This window comes from Gorilla gorilla, chromosome 16, assembly GCF_029281585.2.
Source record: "Gorilla gorilla gorilla isolate KB3781 chromosome 16, NHGRI_mGorGor1-v2.1_pri, whole genome shotgun sequence".
Classification (NCBI taxonomy): domain Eukaryota; kingdom Metazoa; phylum Chordata; class Mammalia; order Primates; family Hominidae; genus Gorilla; species Gorilla gorilla.
Genome location: NC_073240.2, coordinates 67,933,744 through 67,946,089, shown reverse-complemented (window position 1 = coordinate 67,946,089; position 12,346 = coordinate 67,933,744). Strand labels below are relative to the sequence as shown.

General features: G+C 46.0%; 1 protein-coding gene and 1 long non-coding RNA gene across 7 annotated transcripts in view; one reads left to right on the top strand and one right to left on the bottom strand.

Annotated features, from left to right (window-relative positions):
- The window catches only part of SMAD3 (SMAD family member 3), a 129,615-nt gene that overhangs the window by 36,139 nt on the left and 81,130 nt on the right, over positions 1–12,346 (bottom strand). The window lies entirely within an intron of this gene.
- Positions 3,030–11,668, top strand: LOC115930846 (uncharacterized). Its single transcript, XR_004067445.3, has 3 exons — positions 3,030–6,555; positions 10,922–11,083; positions 11,567–11,668. It is a non-coding gene; the product is annotated as an uncharacterized lncRNA (long non-coding RNA).

Here is a 12,346-nt window from a genome sequence, read left to right as displayed (position 1 = left end):
TTAACAATCCAATTTTTTTAAAAAAAGAGATATATGATTTGAACAGACACTACCCAGAAAGATATTCCAGAAAGTGGCAGGAATCTATTGTCAGTATTGTCATGTAACTATTACTGCCTGTTTACTATGATAGTGCCCGGCAAAGTAAGGAACACGGTAGGTCCTCAACGACACATCTCTTTCCCTGCTTCGGCCATCTGGGTGCACAGTCAGGAGGGTCACAGTGAGTCCTCATGTCTGTCTGGTGCTTTGAATGTTCACAAGGCTTCTGTGTTCCTTATCTCAGATCATTCTCACCACAATGCCGTGTGGATAATAAGGCACATCTTACAATGGTCCCACCTCACCGTACACCCATACCTTGGAGAGGCAAAGTGCATGTCGCAGGATCACACAGCAGTCTGTATCAGGGCCATGCCAAGTGGCCAGCACTCCTGGCTGCCAGGCTGGGTTCTGACAGCAAGGAGACAGGCACCTCTCACTCTCCAGCTTGTGAGCACACGACCGCCAGTCTGGCTTGGCAGTATTTTCTAAAAGTCATCTGGACCATGCCCCTGCTTCTCTGTGCCATGCAATTCCCAAACTCACCACAGGGAAGACATCTCATTCACTTCTTACGCATCAGCAACAACACCTCTTGGTTCGGAGTCTGGGCTGCCCAGAGCCCTGGCATTGTTCTTTCTTTCTCCCTCTGCCCCACTCAAAATATGTAGCAATACTTACCAAAGTAATAAGAGTGAATTGGGAGTTTCAGCTGCTGGATTTAATATAGCTGTGTCCAGAACACACTCTCCCAAGCCTTATAGGGCACTGGGCCCATTAAGTAAATCCAATAAATAAATCTTAATTCTGAGCTGATGTTACCATAAATATGCTTGGTTGCAGAAAATGGTCTATTTATGATCCACTCTTCTCCCTGGCCCAGCCCTTCCTCCCAGCCCAAGACCAGCTGCTAGCATTAGGAGTACAGTCTCAGGAACCTGCCGTTGGGCCTCCTCCCCATTTATGACTGAGATCTCTCCCACACCCACTGGCTTCCTGATGAGAGACCCCCAAAGGTCTTTCTCTAGCAACTCCCTCAAGTTCCTCTGACAGAAGGTTTTAATCCTTAAATATATTCTTCCCTAGCAGAACAATTTCCTGTGGCAGGAAATTAGGTTTCCTCCCATTGGCTTCAAGTGGGACCCGTAAAGTGTCCCAAAATGGTGGTGAGAGCCACAGCCAAGGATGTGGCCATGGCAGAGCCCAAAGCCGATGGTGAAGGTGAAGCCTGCCAGAGTGTACCCCAAGGAGAGAGGGTGGGGCTGGGGCCCACCTCATGCCAAGTGCTACTCACGTCCGCACTTCCACCGATCAGCCATTCACAGCCATCTGTGGGACAACACAGAGGCTGGGGAGAAGGTGAGGAGCACAGCACATAAGTTCCAGAAACATGCCAAGATCCATTCAGCATGAACTACGTGCCAGGCACACGACTGCTATGTGAGCACGCAGAAACGGCAACACCCCCAGGACCCTCGCCCAGCTCAGAGAACTCAGGAGGCTTGCCCAAGGTCATATAACTTGTAAACGGCAGAGCCAGGATTCAAACCCAGACCAGGGCTGATACATGGGAGATAGGGGCAGGTTGGATGAACAGCGCTTTTTCTGTCATCCCATGCTGCACCACCATTATTAAAAGTGACCATTCATCAATCACCGCATAGTTATTGAACACCTACCATATCCCAAGCACTGTGCCAGTTAACTGGGCCATAGAAGTGAACAAAGAGTAAATTTGTTAACATTATCACACTTCAGTTGAAACCTATTTTATTTAATACACACACATGCTCTTAATACAGAACTTTCTAGTCACTTTCAGACAAACTTTCTTTTTCAACTTGCCCATTGAGTAGTAATAGTAACAACAGAGGTGGAAGTGACTGCTGCTATGTGCCAGGTACTGTGTTGGCCACTTGATGACTGTGACAGAGTGAATTAGTCACCCCTCTCTGCAGCCACACTTTTTGCTCTGTGGCTCTGCCACTCCTCCTACCATGAGTGGCATGTATTTTCTTGTCCCGTGACTTTGGGGTAGACTATTGACTTGCATTGGCCAGTGGAATGTGAGCATAAGGGACAGACTGCCATTGTATGTCTCTGCCTGTCCTCTCGTACCTCTGCCATCATCATGGGACTTCCCTCTCCCACCCGCCCACCCCCAGGCAGCTACTGCCCCATAGGCTGGGCCCAGAAATGAAACCATGTGGAGCAGACCTAAACCAAATCTGTAGCAAGGAACCAAGCCCAGGTAAGCCACAGAAGCATGAGTGAGCATAAACAATGGATTTAACCTGCTGGGTTTTTAGAGTGCTTTGTTACGCAACACTAGCTGACTGATGCACTGACTCCACCACCAGTTTTCCCAATTAACTTGCAAGTATCATTATCTCCATACATGGATTGAGAAACAGAGCACCTGAGAGGTTACCCAACTTTCCTAACTTTTCCCAGAGTTAATATAAAGTGAAGCTAGGCTGCATGACTCAAGATTCTTTTCCCTAATTCTAAATGGGACATACCCCTATGCCCAGATCTTGAAGCTCGATAAGACTTAACCATTTCAGAAGGACAACCTACCTAGAGGCCTTGGAGTCAATTTGCATAAAATGTGAACTTACCCCCAAATACTCATCTAATATTCATTTTTTAAAGTAGCCCCAAGTAGCACATTAATAACTCAAAAACCAAACCTACGGCATACATTTCACCTCAATTTATTCTGTATCTTTACATTTTCCATCTGCTATGTTTAATGGACAAAAAGGAGCTGTTTTAGATCTTGGGATTGCCAATGAATGCCCTGAACCCACACTGGTACATACACACATGTTCCCAGAACACACATGCTGCAGCAGATATATGCCCATCTGCCCTCAGAGTTTCATATCCTCCCCATCTCTTTCCCTTTGAACAGCAATCAAGCTACCCTACTATCCCCGTGTTCACTCACCTGCAATTACATTTTTTTTTTTTTTTTTGAGATGGAGTTTTGCTCTTGTCACCCAAGCTGGAGTGCAATGGCACGATCTTGGCTCACTGCAACCTCTACCCCCTGGGTTCAAGCGATTCTCCTGCCTCAGCCTCCTGAGTAGCTGGGATTATAGGTGCGCACCACCACACCCGGCTAAATTTTTGTATTTTTAGTAGAGATGGGGTTTCACCATGTTGGCCAGGCTGGTCTTGAACTCCTGACCTGTGATCAACCCAACTCAGCCTCCCAAAGTGCTGGGATTACAGGCGTGAGCCACCGCAACTGGCCCAAAAATCTTTACTTAAATTTTGCATTCTACGTGGGTTTTCCTTTTCTTTTTTTCTGGTTCAAAATAAAAGCAAGACTTGAGTGACTTCAAGTTTGGGTGAAGCGCTCATTCCATCGGACCTTCTGGGAAGTTAGAAAAAAATTCTGCTCGTGGCTTGAAAGTCTCCTTGCATCGGTTCCATTTGGCCTTTGAACTATAAGCTCACCCTGAGAGCTCTCTTTCTGCTGCTCTTTAATACGCAAGTATTACAACATGCCTTTATTTCTTCCATGCAATGGACTGCCCCAGGACAACTGCTTAATAAAGGAACAAATAAGAAAGCCCTGAAAACACTGTCTGCCAAGAGGGATGTTTGATTTGGGGGTTCACTTATTCCCTTTGGTACACACAGTCAAATCCAAAGCATCCTTTGTTCTGGGCAGAAGTTCTTCAGGGAGTTATGAGCCCAGTCCCCTGGGTGTATGTGACAAACCACAGAGGCCCAATGTTCAGAAAACAAAATGTCCTGGTGAGGCGACACTGGCTAACTCTATGTCTGCCTGAAAACTCACTTTGGAGAACTGTGACAGCTGACCCTTGAGGAACCTTGAGGGCATCTGGTCCAATCCCTTCATTTTGGGGCTGAGGAAACAGACTCTGATGCATTAAGATCCCTGTTCAAGGTCACTCAGCAAATTACTGCAGTGTGAGAAGGAGGCCTCACGATTGCCTCTTTCCTTGCAACCAAGCTGGTATTGCCAACCTTCTTCCAATGATGTTTGCAAAAGACATGTGTGTCTACTTTCCTGCTTTGGTAGGTTAAGAACAGCAAGACAATTTTTTCTTTGTTGTATTGAATCTTACGTTGTCTGAAGGTCTTTAAGATGACAAGTGTTTTTAATTTTTTTTTAAAAAAAGGGACTGAGCAGTTGTTGACTCTGGTTGAAAGACATATAATTTGATTATATTACGATTAGTAGTAGTATAAAAAATTAGCCTATAATTGTAATTTTCTGAAGCTTGGAATCGAAGAGTTACAAACAGAACTCGGGATGTACACTGAATATACTATACCCTGGCATTTTCAAAGATTTTTAAAACTGTTGTTATTTATTTAAACTCCATTTCCAACATTAGCCTGTTCTTTTCATTTGGTGCCACAAAGAAATCTAGCGAGGTCAAGTATGTGGTTGGTCAGGTTCTAGATAATTGAGGTCTCACTGCAAGTTCTACCACAGTGACCATGTGCTCTGCCTGTAGCTGAGTTTCCTGAGTGTTCTCAACAAGTTCTGTAAGTGTGCTAAGCATGTTTTTGAATGTTCCAGTTTAGATTGGACATGAAGAGCTGAAAACAGGATTTCATAACCCTTGATACCAGTCACTAAAACATTTCCACCAAGAACAACTCAATTTTCATCTGAACTTATAAATGGACAATATCTAGTGCTTTGGGCATGAATGCTGCCAGTCTAGGGGGAAACCAAATAAAATGCCAGGCTGCAGCCCCCTATGCCATCCTCCAGCCCAGCGGCTGGCCTCTTCTTCACTTCTCCCCCATTATATTTAGTCCTCTCTTTCCCTCTGCTAGTTCTCCAGAGCAGCCGGCTCAGGTCCATGACAAGTGCCCCAGGCAGATGGGACAACCTGGGCAGGAGCCACAGAGGTTGCAGAAGGCTCCTGGGCAGATCCTTGGAGGAGAAAGCCAGGGAACACCTTGCCTTATCCTTGGGAGGGCTGGACTCCACTGGAAACACACAAAGATCGCCTAGACCTTGGGCCATCCCACCTCCCAAGGGCCATGGGTGGGCACAGAATGTGTACTTTCTGGAAAAGAAGAAGGTTGGTTACTGGAGAAAGTTCAGCCTGATGATAATTATCTGTAAAGCACGCAGACACCGAGAACTTTTCAACATCGGGCTATGGATTTGGCGAGGCCCAGAGTTTCTCAACGTTGGCACTACTGATGTTTTGGGCTAATCTTTGTTGGGGCTGGGGGGCTGTCCTGTGTAGAGACATATATAGAATGCTTAACAGCATGTCTGGCTCCCTCACACTGGATGCCGGTAGCACACCCACCTGCAGCTGTGACAACTGAAAAAAAATACCTCTAAACATTGCCAAATGTCCCCTGGGGGGCAAATCTGCTCTCTTCCCTCCCCTTGAGATCCCCCTGGGCTAAGGAAATGCTCTGAGATGAGCAAGATGCGGGAAAACAGAAGGAATTCCCCCTGCCCGCCCCCCAAGACAGAGTTTTGCTCTTGTTGCCCAGGCTGGAGTACAGTGGCGTGATCTTGGCTCACTGCAACCTCCAGTTCAGGTGATTCTCCTGCCTCAGCCTCCTGCGTAGCTGGGATTACAGCCATGCACCACCACGCCTGGCTAATTTTTGCATTTTTAGTAGAGACGGGGTTTCACCATATTGGCCAGGCTGGTCTCAAACGCCTGACCTCAGGTGATCCACCTGCCCCAGCCTCCCAAAGTGCTTGGATTACAGGCGTGAGCCACTGTGCCTGGCCAAACAGAAGCAATTTACACCTCAGAGCAAGCGTTTACCCAGCACTTCTCACTCAGTAACTCATTGGATAAAGGGATCCTGCAGGCTGAGTATCTCATCACTCCCATTTTACAGATGAAAAATTTTTGATGCTGAGTGACTTGCCCAAAGTCACCCAGCAAGGAACAGTGCCTGGGCTTGAACCTAGATGTTACACTCCAAACTCAGTTCTCTATGACTACAAAGCACACTGGGTTTAAATCAGCAGAGATTCTCTTTTGGCTGTGGTGAGAGCCCCTCCCTTCCCCCATGCAAAGACGACGGTTAAATATTGAAGGAGGAGGAGGAGGAGAGTGTTTAGGGCTTTTCTATTTAATAGCTTTGGTCTTCACAAACTTTTTTCTCCAAGCACCAAGTTGATGGGGATTGCTTTTTCTTGAGTGTCAGCAGGATCATAGAACTTTCAAGTCACAAATAAAAGATGCTACAAAGATCTGGATTGGTCTGTGACTACTGGAAGAAAAGGGAAAAGTTGCCAGGCTTCACAGAATCTTCTGGGTGGCCATTTCACTCTGCTGAAAATTAGGCCTGACAATGGTTTATGTTTTTTTAAGAGATCACTCATGGTTCCATTCAGCATGCTCACAGCCCTTGGCAACGTTCTGATGGGCTTAAGGCAACAGCGGACTTCACCTCAGCTTTCATTAAAATCCCTCACCCCCAAAGCTGACCTCCAACAATACAGGAAGCTTGAAATGGAGTCAGTCACAAAGCCAGGTGTGTTTAGACCCATCTTCTCATTCTGGGTGATCTGGGCCTCTCGCTCGGCAGCGGGCCTGTTCATGCAGCCAACACTTAGAGTCTCTCCGTTTCCAAACTACTTTGGGGAATCAAATTAATTTGCATTGTCAGTTTGAGGGAGAAGAAAATAACCCATAGGACAGAAAGGATTCCTTCATTCTATGACAACATGATGCTCCATTTGGTGGAAACAAAAATGAGTATTTAGGTAAAAACATTTATCAGCCCCAAAACTCTAACTTTGTAAAAAGAGAATAGAAGATACTAGAGGCTGAAAAGTGTAGAGGGAATAGAGGGATGGGGAGAAATTTGTTAAAGGTCTCAAAATTACAGCTAAAGAGGAAAAATCAGTTCTAGTGTCCTATACCACTGTAGGATGATTATACTTAACAATAATATATTATATAGCTTCAAATATCTAGCAATCATATATTACAATATTATTACATAGTTTACAATTATTATGTAATATATGATTGTTACTATGTATAATCATATATTACATAGTTTCAAATAGGAGAATATTGAATGCTTATATAGTAACATTCATATATTACATAGTTTCAAATAGAAGGAGGATATTGAATGCTTCCAACCCAAAGAAATGATAAATGCTTGACAGGATGGAGATGCTAATTAACCTGATGTGATCACCATAATGACATTAATATGTATTAAAACATCACTATGTATCCCATGAATATGGACAATTATTTGTCAATTTTAAAAAATCAAATATTTTTCAAAAACTCTAACTTTGGAGGGAAAGGTAAAAAGGGAAAATAGCCTGGGTGCAATGGCTCATGCTTGTAATCCCAGCACTTTGCGAGGCTGAGGTGGGTGGATTACAAGGTCAGGAGTTCGAGACCAGCCTGGCCAACATAGTGAAACCCTGTCTCTACTAAAAATACAAAAATTAGCCGGGCATGGTGGTGGAAGCCTGTAGTCCCAGCTACTCAGGAGGCTGAGGCAGGAGAATCGCTTGAACCCAGGAGGTGGAGGTTGCAGTGAGCCGAGATTGCGCCACTGCACTCCAGCCTGGGCAACAGAGAGAGACTCCGTCTCAAAAAAAATAATAATAAATAAATAAATAAATAAATAAATGGGAAAATGGGGAGAAAGAGCTATTGGAGACTGTGAGATAATGGTCTCATCTTAGACCCTCTTCCGCAAAGAAAAGAAAACAGGATTAGAGGTGGCAAGGTAGAATTGAAACACAGAACTGGGCCTTCCACTAATATATGAATGTCTTAAGACTGAGATATAAGGCCTGGCGTGGTGGCTCACGTCTGTAATCCCAGCACTTTGGGTAGCCAAGGTGGGCAGATCACCTGAGGTCAGGAGTTCCAAGACCAACCTGGCCAACATGGTGAAACCCCGTCTCTACTAAAAATACAAAAAAATTAGCCAGGCATGGTGGCGGGCACCTGTAATCCCAGCTACTGGGGAGGCTGAGGCAAGAGAATCACTTGAACCTGGGAGGTGGAGGTTGCAGTGAGCCGAGATTGTGCCACTGCACTCTAGCCTGGGCGACAGAGCGAGACTCCATCTCAAAAAAAAAAAAAAAAAAAAAAAAAAGAAATACTGAGAAATAGCTTTGCTCTCTTAAAAAAAAAAAAAAAAAGCAGGACATGGAAAAGTCCCCTCCCCTGACAACTGCAATTTCTCAAGTCTTATCTGCCGGCAAACCTCACCATTAGTTCAACTTCACAAAACAAACAATTCTTATTACAGGACTCTTAGTCATTCTGTTTTTCACTTTCTTCCACAGAGCAGAAGCCATTAGGTCTGGGTATCCTCTCTCTGCCCTCTTTTCCCAGACCTGGTTCCCAGCCTCCTGCCTCCTGCAGTCAGGTCTGCCCGAATCGGAGCACCATGAATCACTTCCCGTGGGCAGACTGCACGCTTGGGGGTGGGATTTACTTTCTTTCTTTCTTTCTTTTTTTTCCTGGAAAAGATTCTCACAGACTTTTGGGGTAAAACAAGTGGAACCAGGCGATGATAACTGGTGGCCTTGTTCTATCAAAACAAATCTTAAAGTTTCCAAAGACTTAGAGAAAATGTCAGGCGAGCATTCCTGACTGGGGGCGGGGGTTGGAGAGAGGTGAAGAGGGCAAATGAGGAGGTTTTGTGTTAATTGCACAGTTTTGACTTCCTTAATTATGAGTCACCGGCTAGAGAGATAAAACAATGTCACAAGTGCTGCATAACATGCAACGGGTCAACCGGGCGACTCAGGGCGACTCAGTGACATTCACGTGGAGAGGCAGTGCCTCAGGACAAGCGCTCACTCCAGTGATTTTACAACAATTCCTAGCAAATGTCACACAGTATGGTTGGGACATTTACAACCATCTCAGTCTTATGACATTTACAACTCAGTCCCTTCTTTTTAAAAGAAGCCCCAAAGCCTTGAGGACTTGCAAACCTTTCAGTTAGCCACTGTTGGGTATGAATGGGGAGCTGGAAGTAAAGGAAGGGCGGGAAATGACCATGTTTCTTGAAAAAGTTAGTTTAAGGACCATGGAGGTAAAGAGGTACCTTTACATGCAAAAAATGCAGCATTTGCATGACAGCAATTGCTAACTTTCCGTACACATTCTCTTGCTTTCTGAACCAAAGCTTTACAAGCTTATATAAGCAGTTTCCATCCCAAATGGTAACAAAGAATGGGTGCCCTGTATATTCTGGCATCTGTACCCTGAGGACAGTTAAGTTGCCAATTAGCATTCCTTTCTGTCTAAGGGTACAGACCTCCTATTGTACCTAAAAAAAAAAGGTTCTGGTTCATTGGGGCAATTCACCTAAGACAGCAAAGAACCCCTATGGGCAGGAAAACAGGAATTCCACACAAGCAAGAAAGGAGGACTTCAGAGAAGCCAGGCCCACACTTACAATGTCAGGGTGGCAATAGCCCTCCTCGATTAAGCCGGCCTCATCAACTAAGTGGCCCTTGTCTGAAAGCTGCATCCGTAAAACAGCTACAATCAGGAACAAGCAAAGGCTTCCAGGTGAGGCGTCCTCCCGCTGGGTCCTAGATACTTAAAACTCTCCCCGGTATCAGCCCACCCAGTCCCAGCTGAGATTCAGAGCACCTGCCCACCCACCACCTCACCCCCACTTCCTAGACAGGCCTAATTTACAGGCATAGAAACTCAAAATGCTGAACAGGCCCAAGTAGTGGAGGTAAAATGTTGCAGCCACAGTATCTGAATGTGAGGCTCCTGCACTCTTGGCCACCAGCATAGTGCACTGAGGTGCAGGTGGGGACAGAGCCCTTGGAGGTCCAATTATCTTCCAGCTCAAACAGTAACCCCACTCTGTGGCTTTCTGCTAAGAATGACCTCTCTCCATCCTCCCCTCCTCGAACTCTTACAGTCCACCATCCCCACTGTCCCGCACTCTTCAAATTCATCATCATTTAGCACCAAAGGCCTGGTATGATGAAGTGACTTCTGTGTGTTTCTGACTTCCCTTCCCAACTGTGCCAGGAGCTCCTTGAGGGAAAGGAAACCTAGCTTAACTTTGCCTGCATCCTGGATGGAGCAAGGGGCTTGCAGGTCACATTTGCTCAGAAAATAGTAATGGTAATGGAATTATTAGCTGATAGTGTGCATCAGCAACTGGTAAGCTTCATAGTACCTTTCAGAAGACGTAGGAAATAAGCAAAGATCTCAGGCTGCCCACCAGCCTTGTGAACCCGATCAAGAAGTCAAGCCTCATAGCAAAGGGATCCACAGACGCACATTACTGCCATGGGCCCAATACCAGAAATGTTCTTTAAGCAATCAGCTGGTCTTGAGAGGTGCAATTAAAAACAGCAGGGGAATGACAGCCACAGGTGCCAGTTAGGCGAAAGCAACCAGCGGGGAAGTGCAGGAAGCTAAAAAGTTTTTGAATGAGGAAGCTCTGCCCACTTGCCATACCAGGGAGAGAGAGTCATCTGTGGCTAAGGTTGTAGGCAGACATTAAATACAGCGATTTGCAATAAACTTGTTCAACAAATATTTGTTAACTGGAGATTTTTATCAAGTGTTGTATTTAATAGAGGAGAAAGCAGACAGATATATGGCCCACACTGGGGATGGACTGGAGCCCTGGCCGCTCATCAGATGACAGGGGTGTGTGTGGTCCTCCCTCTGGCTGTGCTACCGACTCATGGAGGAGTCTTTAGGTATGGATTATCTCATTTAAAAAATGATGGGTTCAACGGATCTCTAGTGTCTTCTCACCTTCTAGTACCTTCTAGCATTCCAAATACCTGTGAAATACACTAATTTGCAGGGGGAAGTGGCTTAAAGGTGTTCTGTGTCTACACTTCTCATTCCTTCAATGCTTTTAGGCACCTAGGGCCCTGGAGAAAACCTGAATCATAATACAGCAGCAGAGCAAATAAGTAATCAAAATGTGGACTACCAACAAAAATTCCTCTTCCCTACTGTACATGGAGCAACAAACAGAAAGGATGAGAGAGAAAACTTCAGAACTTTGACTCTTTCTGCAGGTTAGAAGCAAACACAAAAGCCAAGTAAGCCCCAAACCCGACGCCAACATCAACTAAACAGTGGCAGTCGTAGCTGTCATGTGGGATATAAAGGAATTAAATTGATTTCAAACAACTTCCTGAGAGAGGAGGTTGCTTTAAATCAGAAAGGTGAGGGAGGCTGCAGAATTACTGACCTCAAAAATCAGAGGTCATGGAATGAATGAGACAGGTAGACAGGTTCCAGACATGCTCACATCTGTGGCTGGTAGAACTGGACCTGGACACGGCACCGGGGCGGGGGCAGTGGGAGGGTGGTGTGCAAATGTCCTTTTGCAGAATATTCCAGCCTCAGAACCACAGGACTTTGGAGTTGGTGGGGGGCATTTCACCACCACCTTGTTTTCCCCCTGAACACGTGAGGAAACTAGGGCCCAGGAAAGGATGGCATTTACCCAGGGATCCTTCTGAGTGAGCTCCTATGTTGTTTTTTTTCTACTCCAGGAATCATGACCCCAAAACTATGGCCCCAAATAGAAAACTCAGCTGTCGGTGTAACTGAACAAAGAAGCTAACACCACAATAAAGGGCAGGAGCTTCCATCAAGAGCAGAAAGAACAGAGTGGTTTCTGTGGAGAAGCGGCTGTGCCTGGCATTTCCCACCCTGCACACACCCAGCTGTTGGGGCCACACTCCACTGCAGCCTGTCTTTCAAGTCGGCCCGGCTGTCAAGCCTGGGCCCATCTCCCGGGGCTCTGTAAACAGTTCTGGCTCTCTCTCTCTCTTCCCTCCTCCACTCTCAGAACACCACACATCACTGGGGCCTGGATTGTTTGGTAACAATGGAGGGGAACGTTAAACAAGAGTTGACGACGGGAAGTGAATCACTGAATTCTCAAACAGGCTCCGTGGAAGGAGCAAAGAACTGTGGGAGGGGCCCCTGGCAGGGCCTGGCGGGGTGCAGGGGAATCTTTGGAGGCTGCTCTCTTCTCACCCCGCCAAAGGACACCCTTCCAACTCTGCCTGGCTGTAACCAGGTAGCAGCTTCATATGTCAGGCCCCATCTAGCTCCCAAATCACCCCCGCTACTTCCGAGTTTCCCTGGTGTTCTCTGCTCCTTGGATTAAGCAGGAGGGAGAAATGGAGAAAGAGCCTTTTTTCTACAAACACTGACCCAACTTTGTCCCCATACACCTTAAAGTCTGAACCTGAAGAGGCAGCTACAGGCTCTAACAGAAGGAAAAGGCTCATTCTTCTCTCCCCGCTCAGAGCATCAGCTACTTA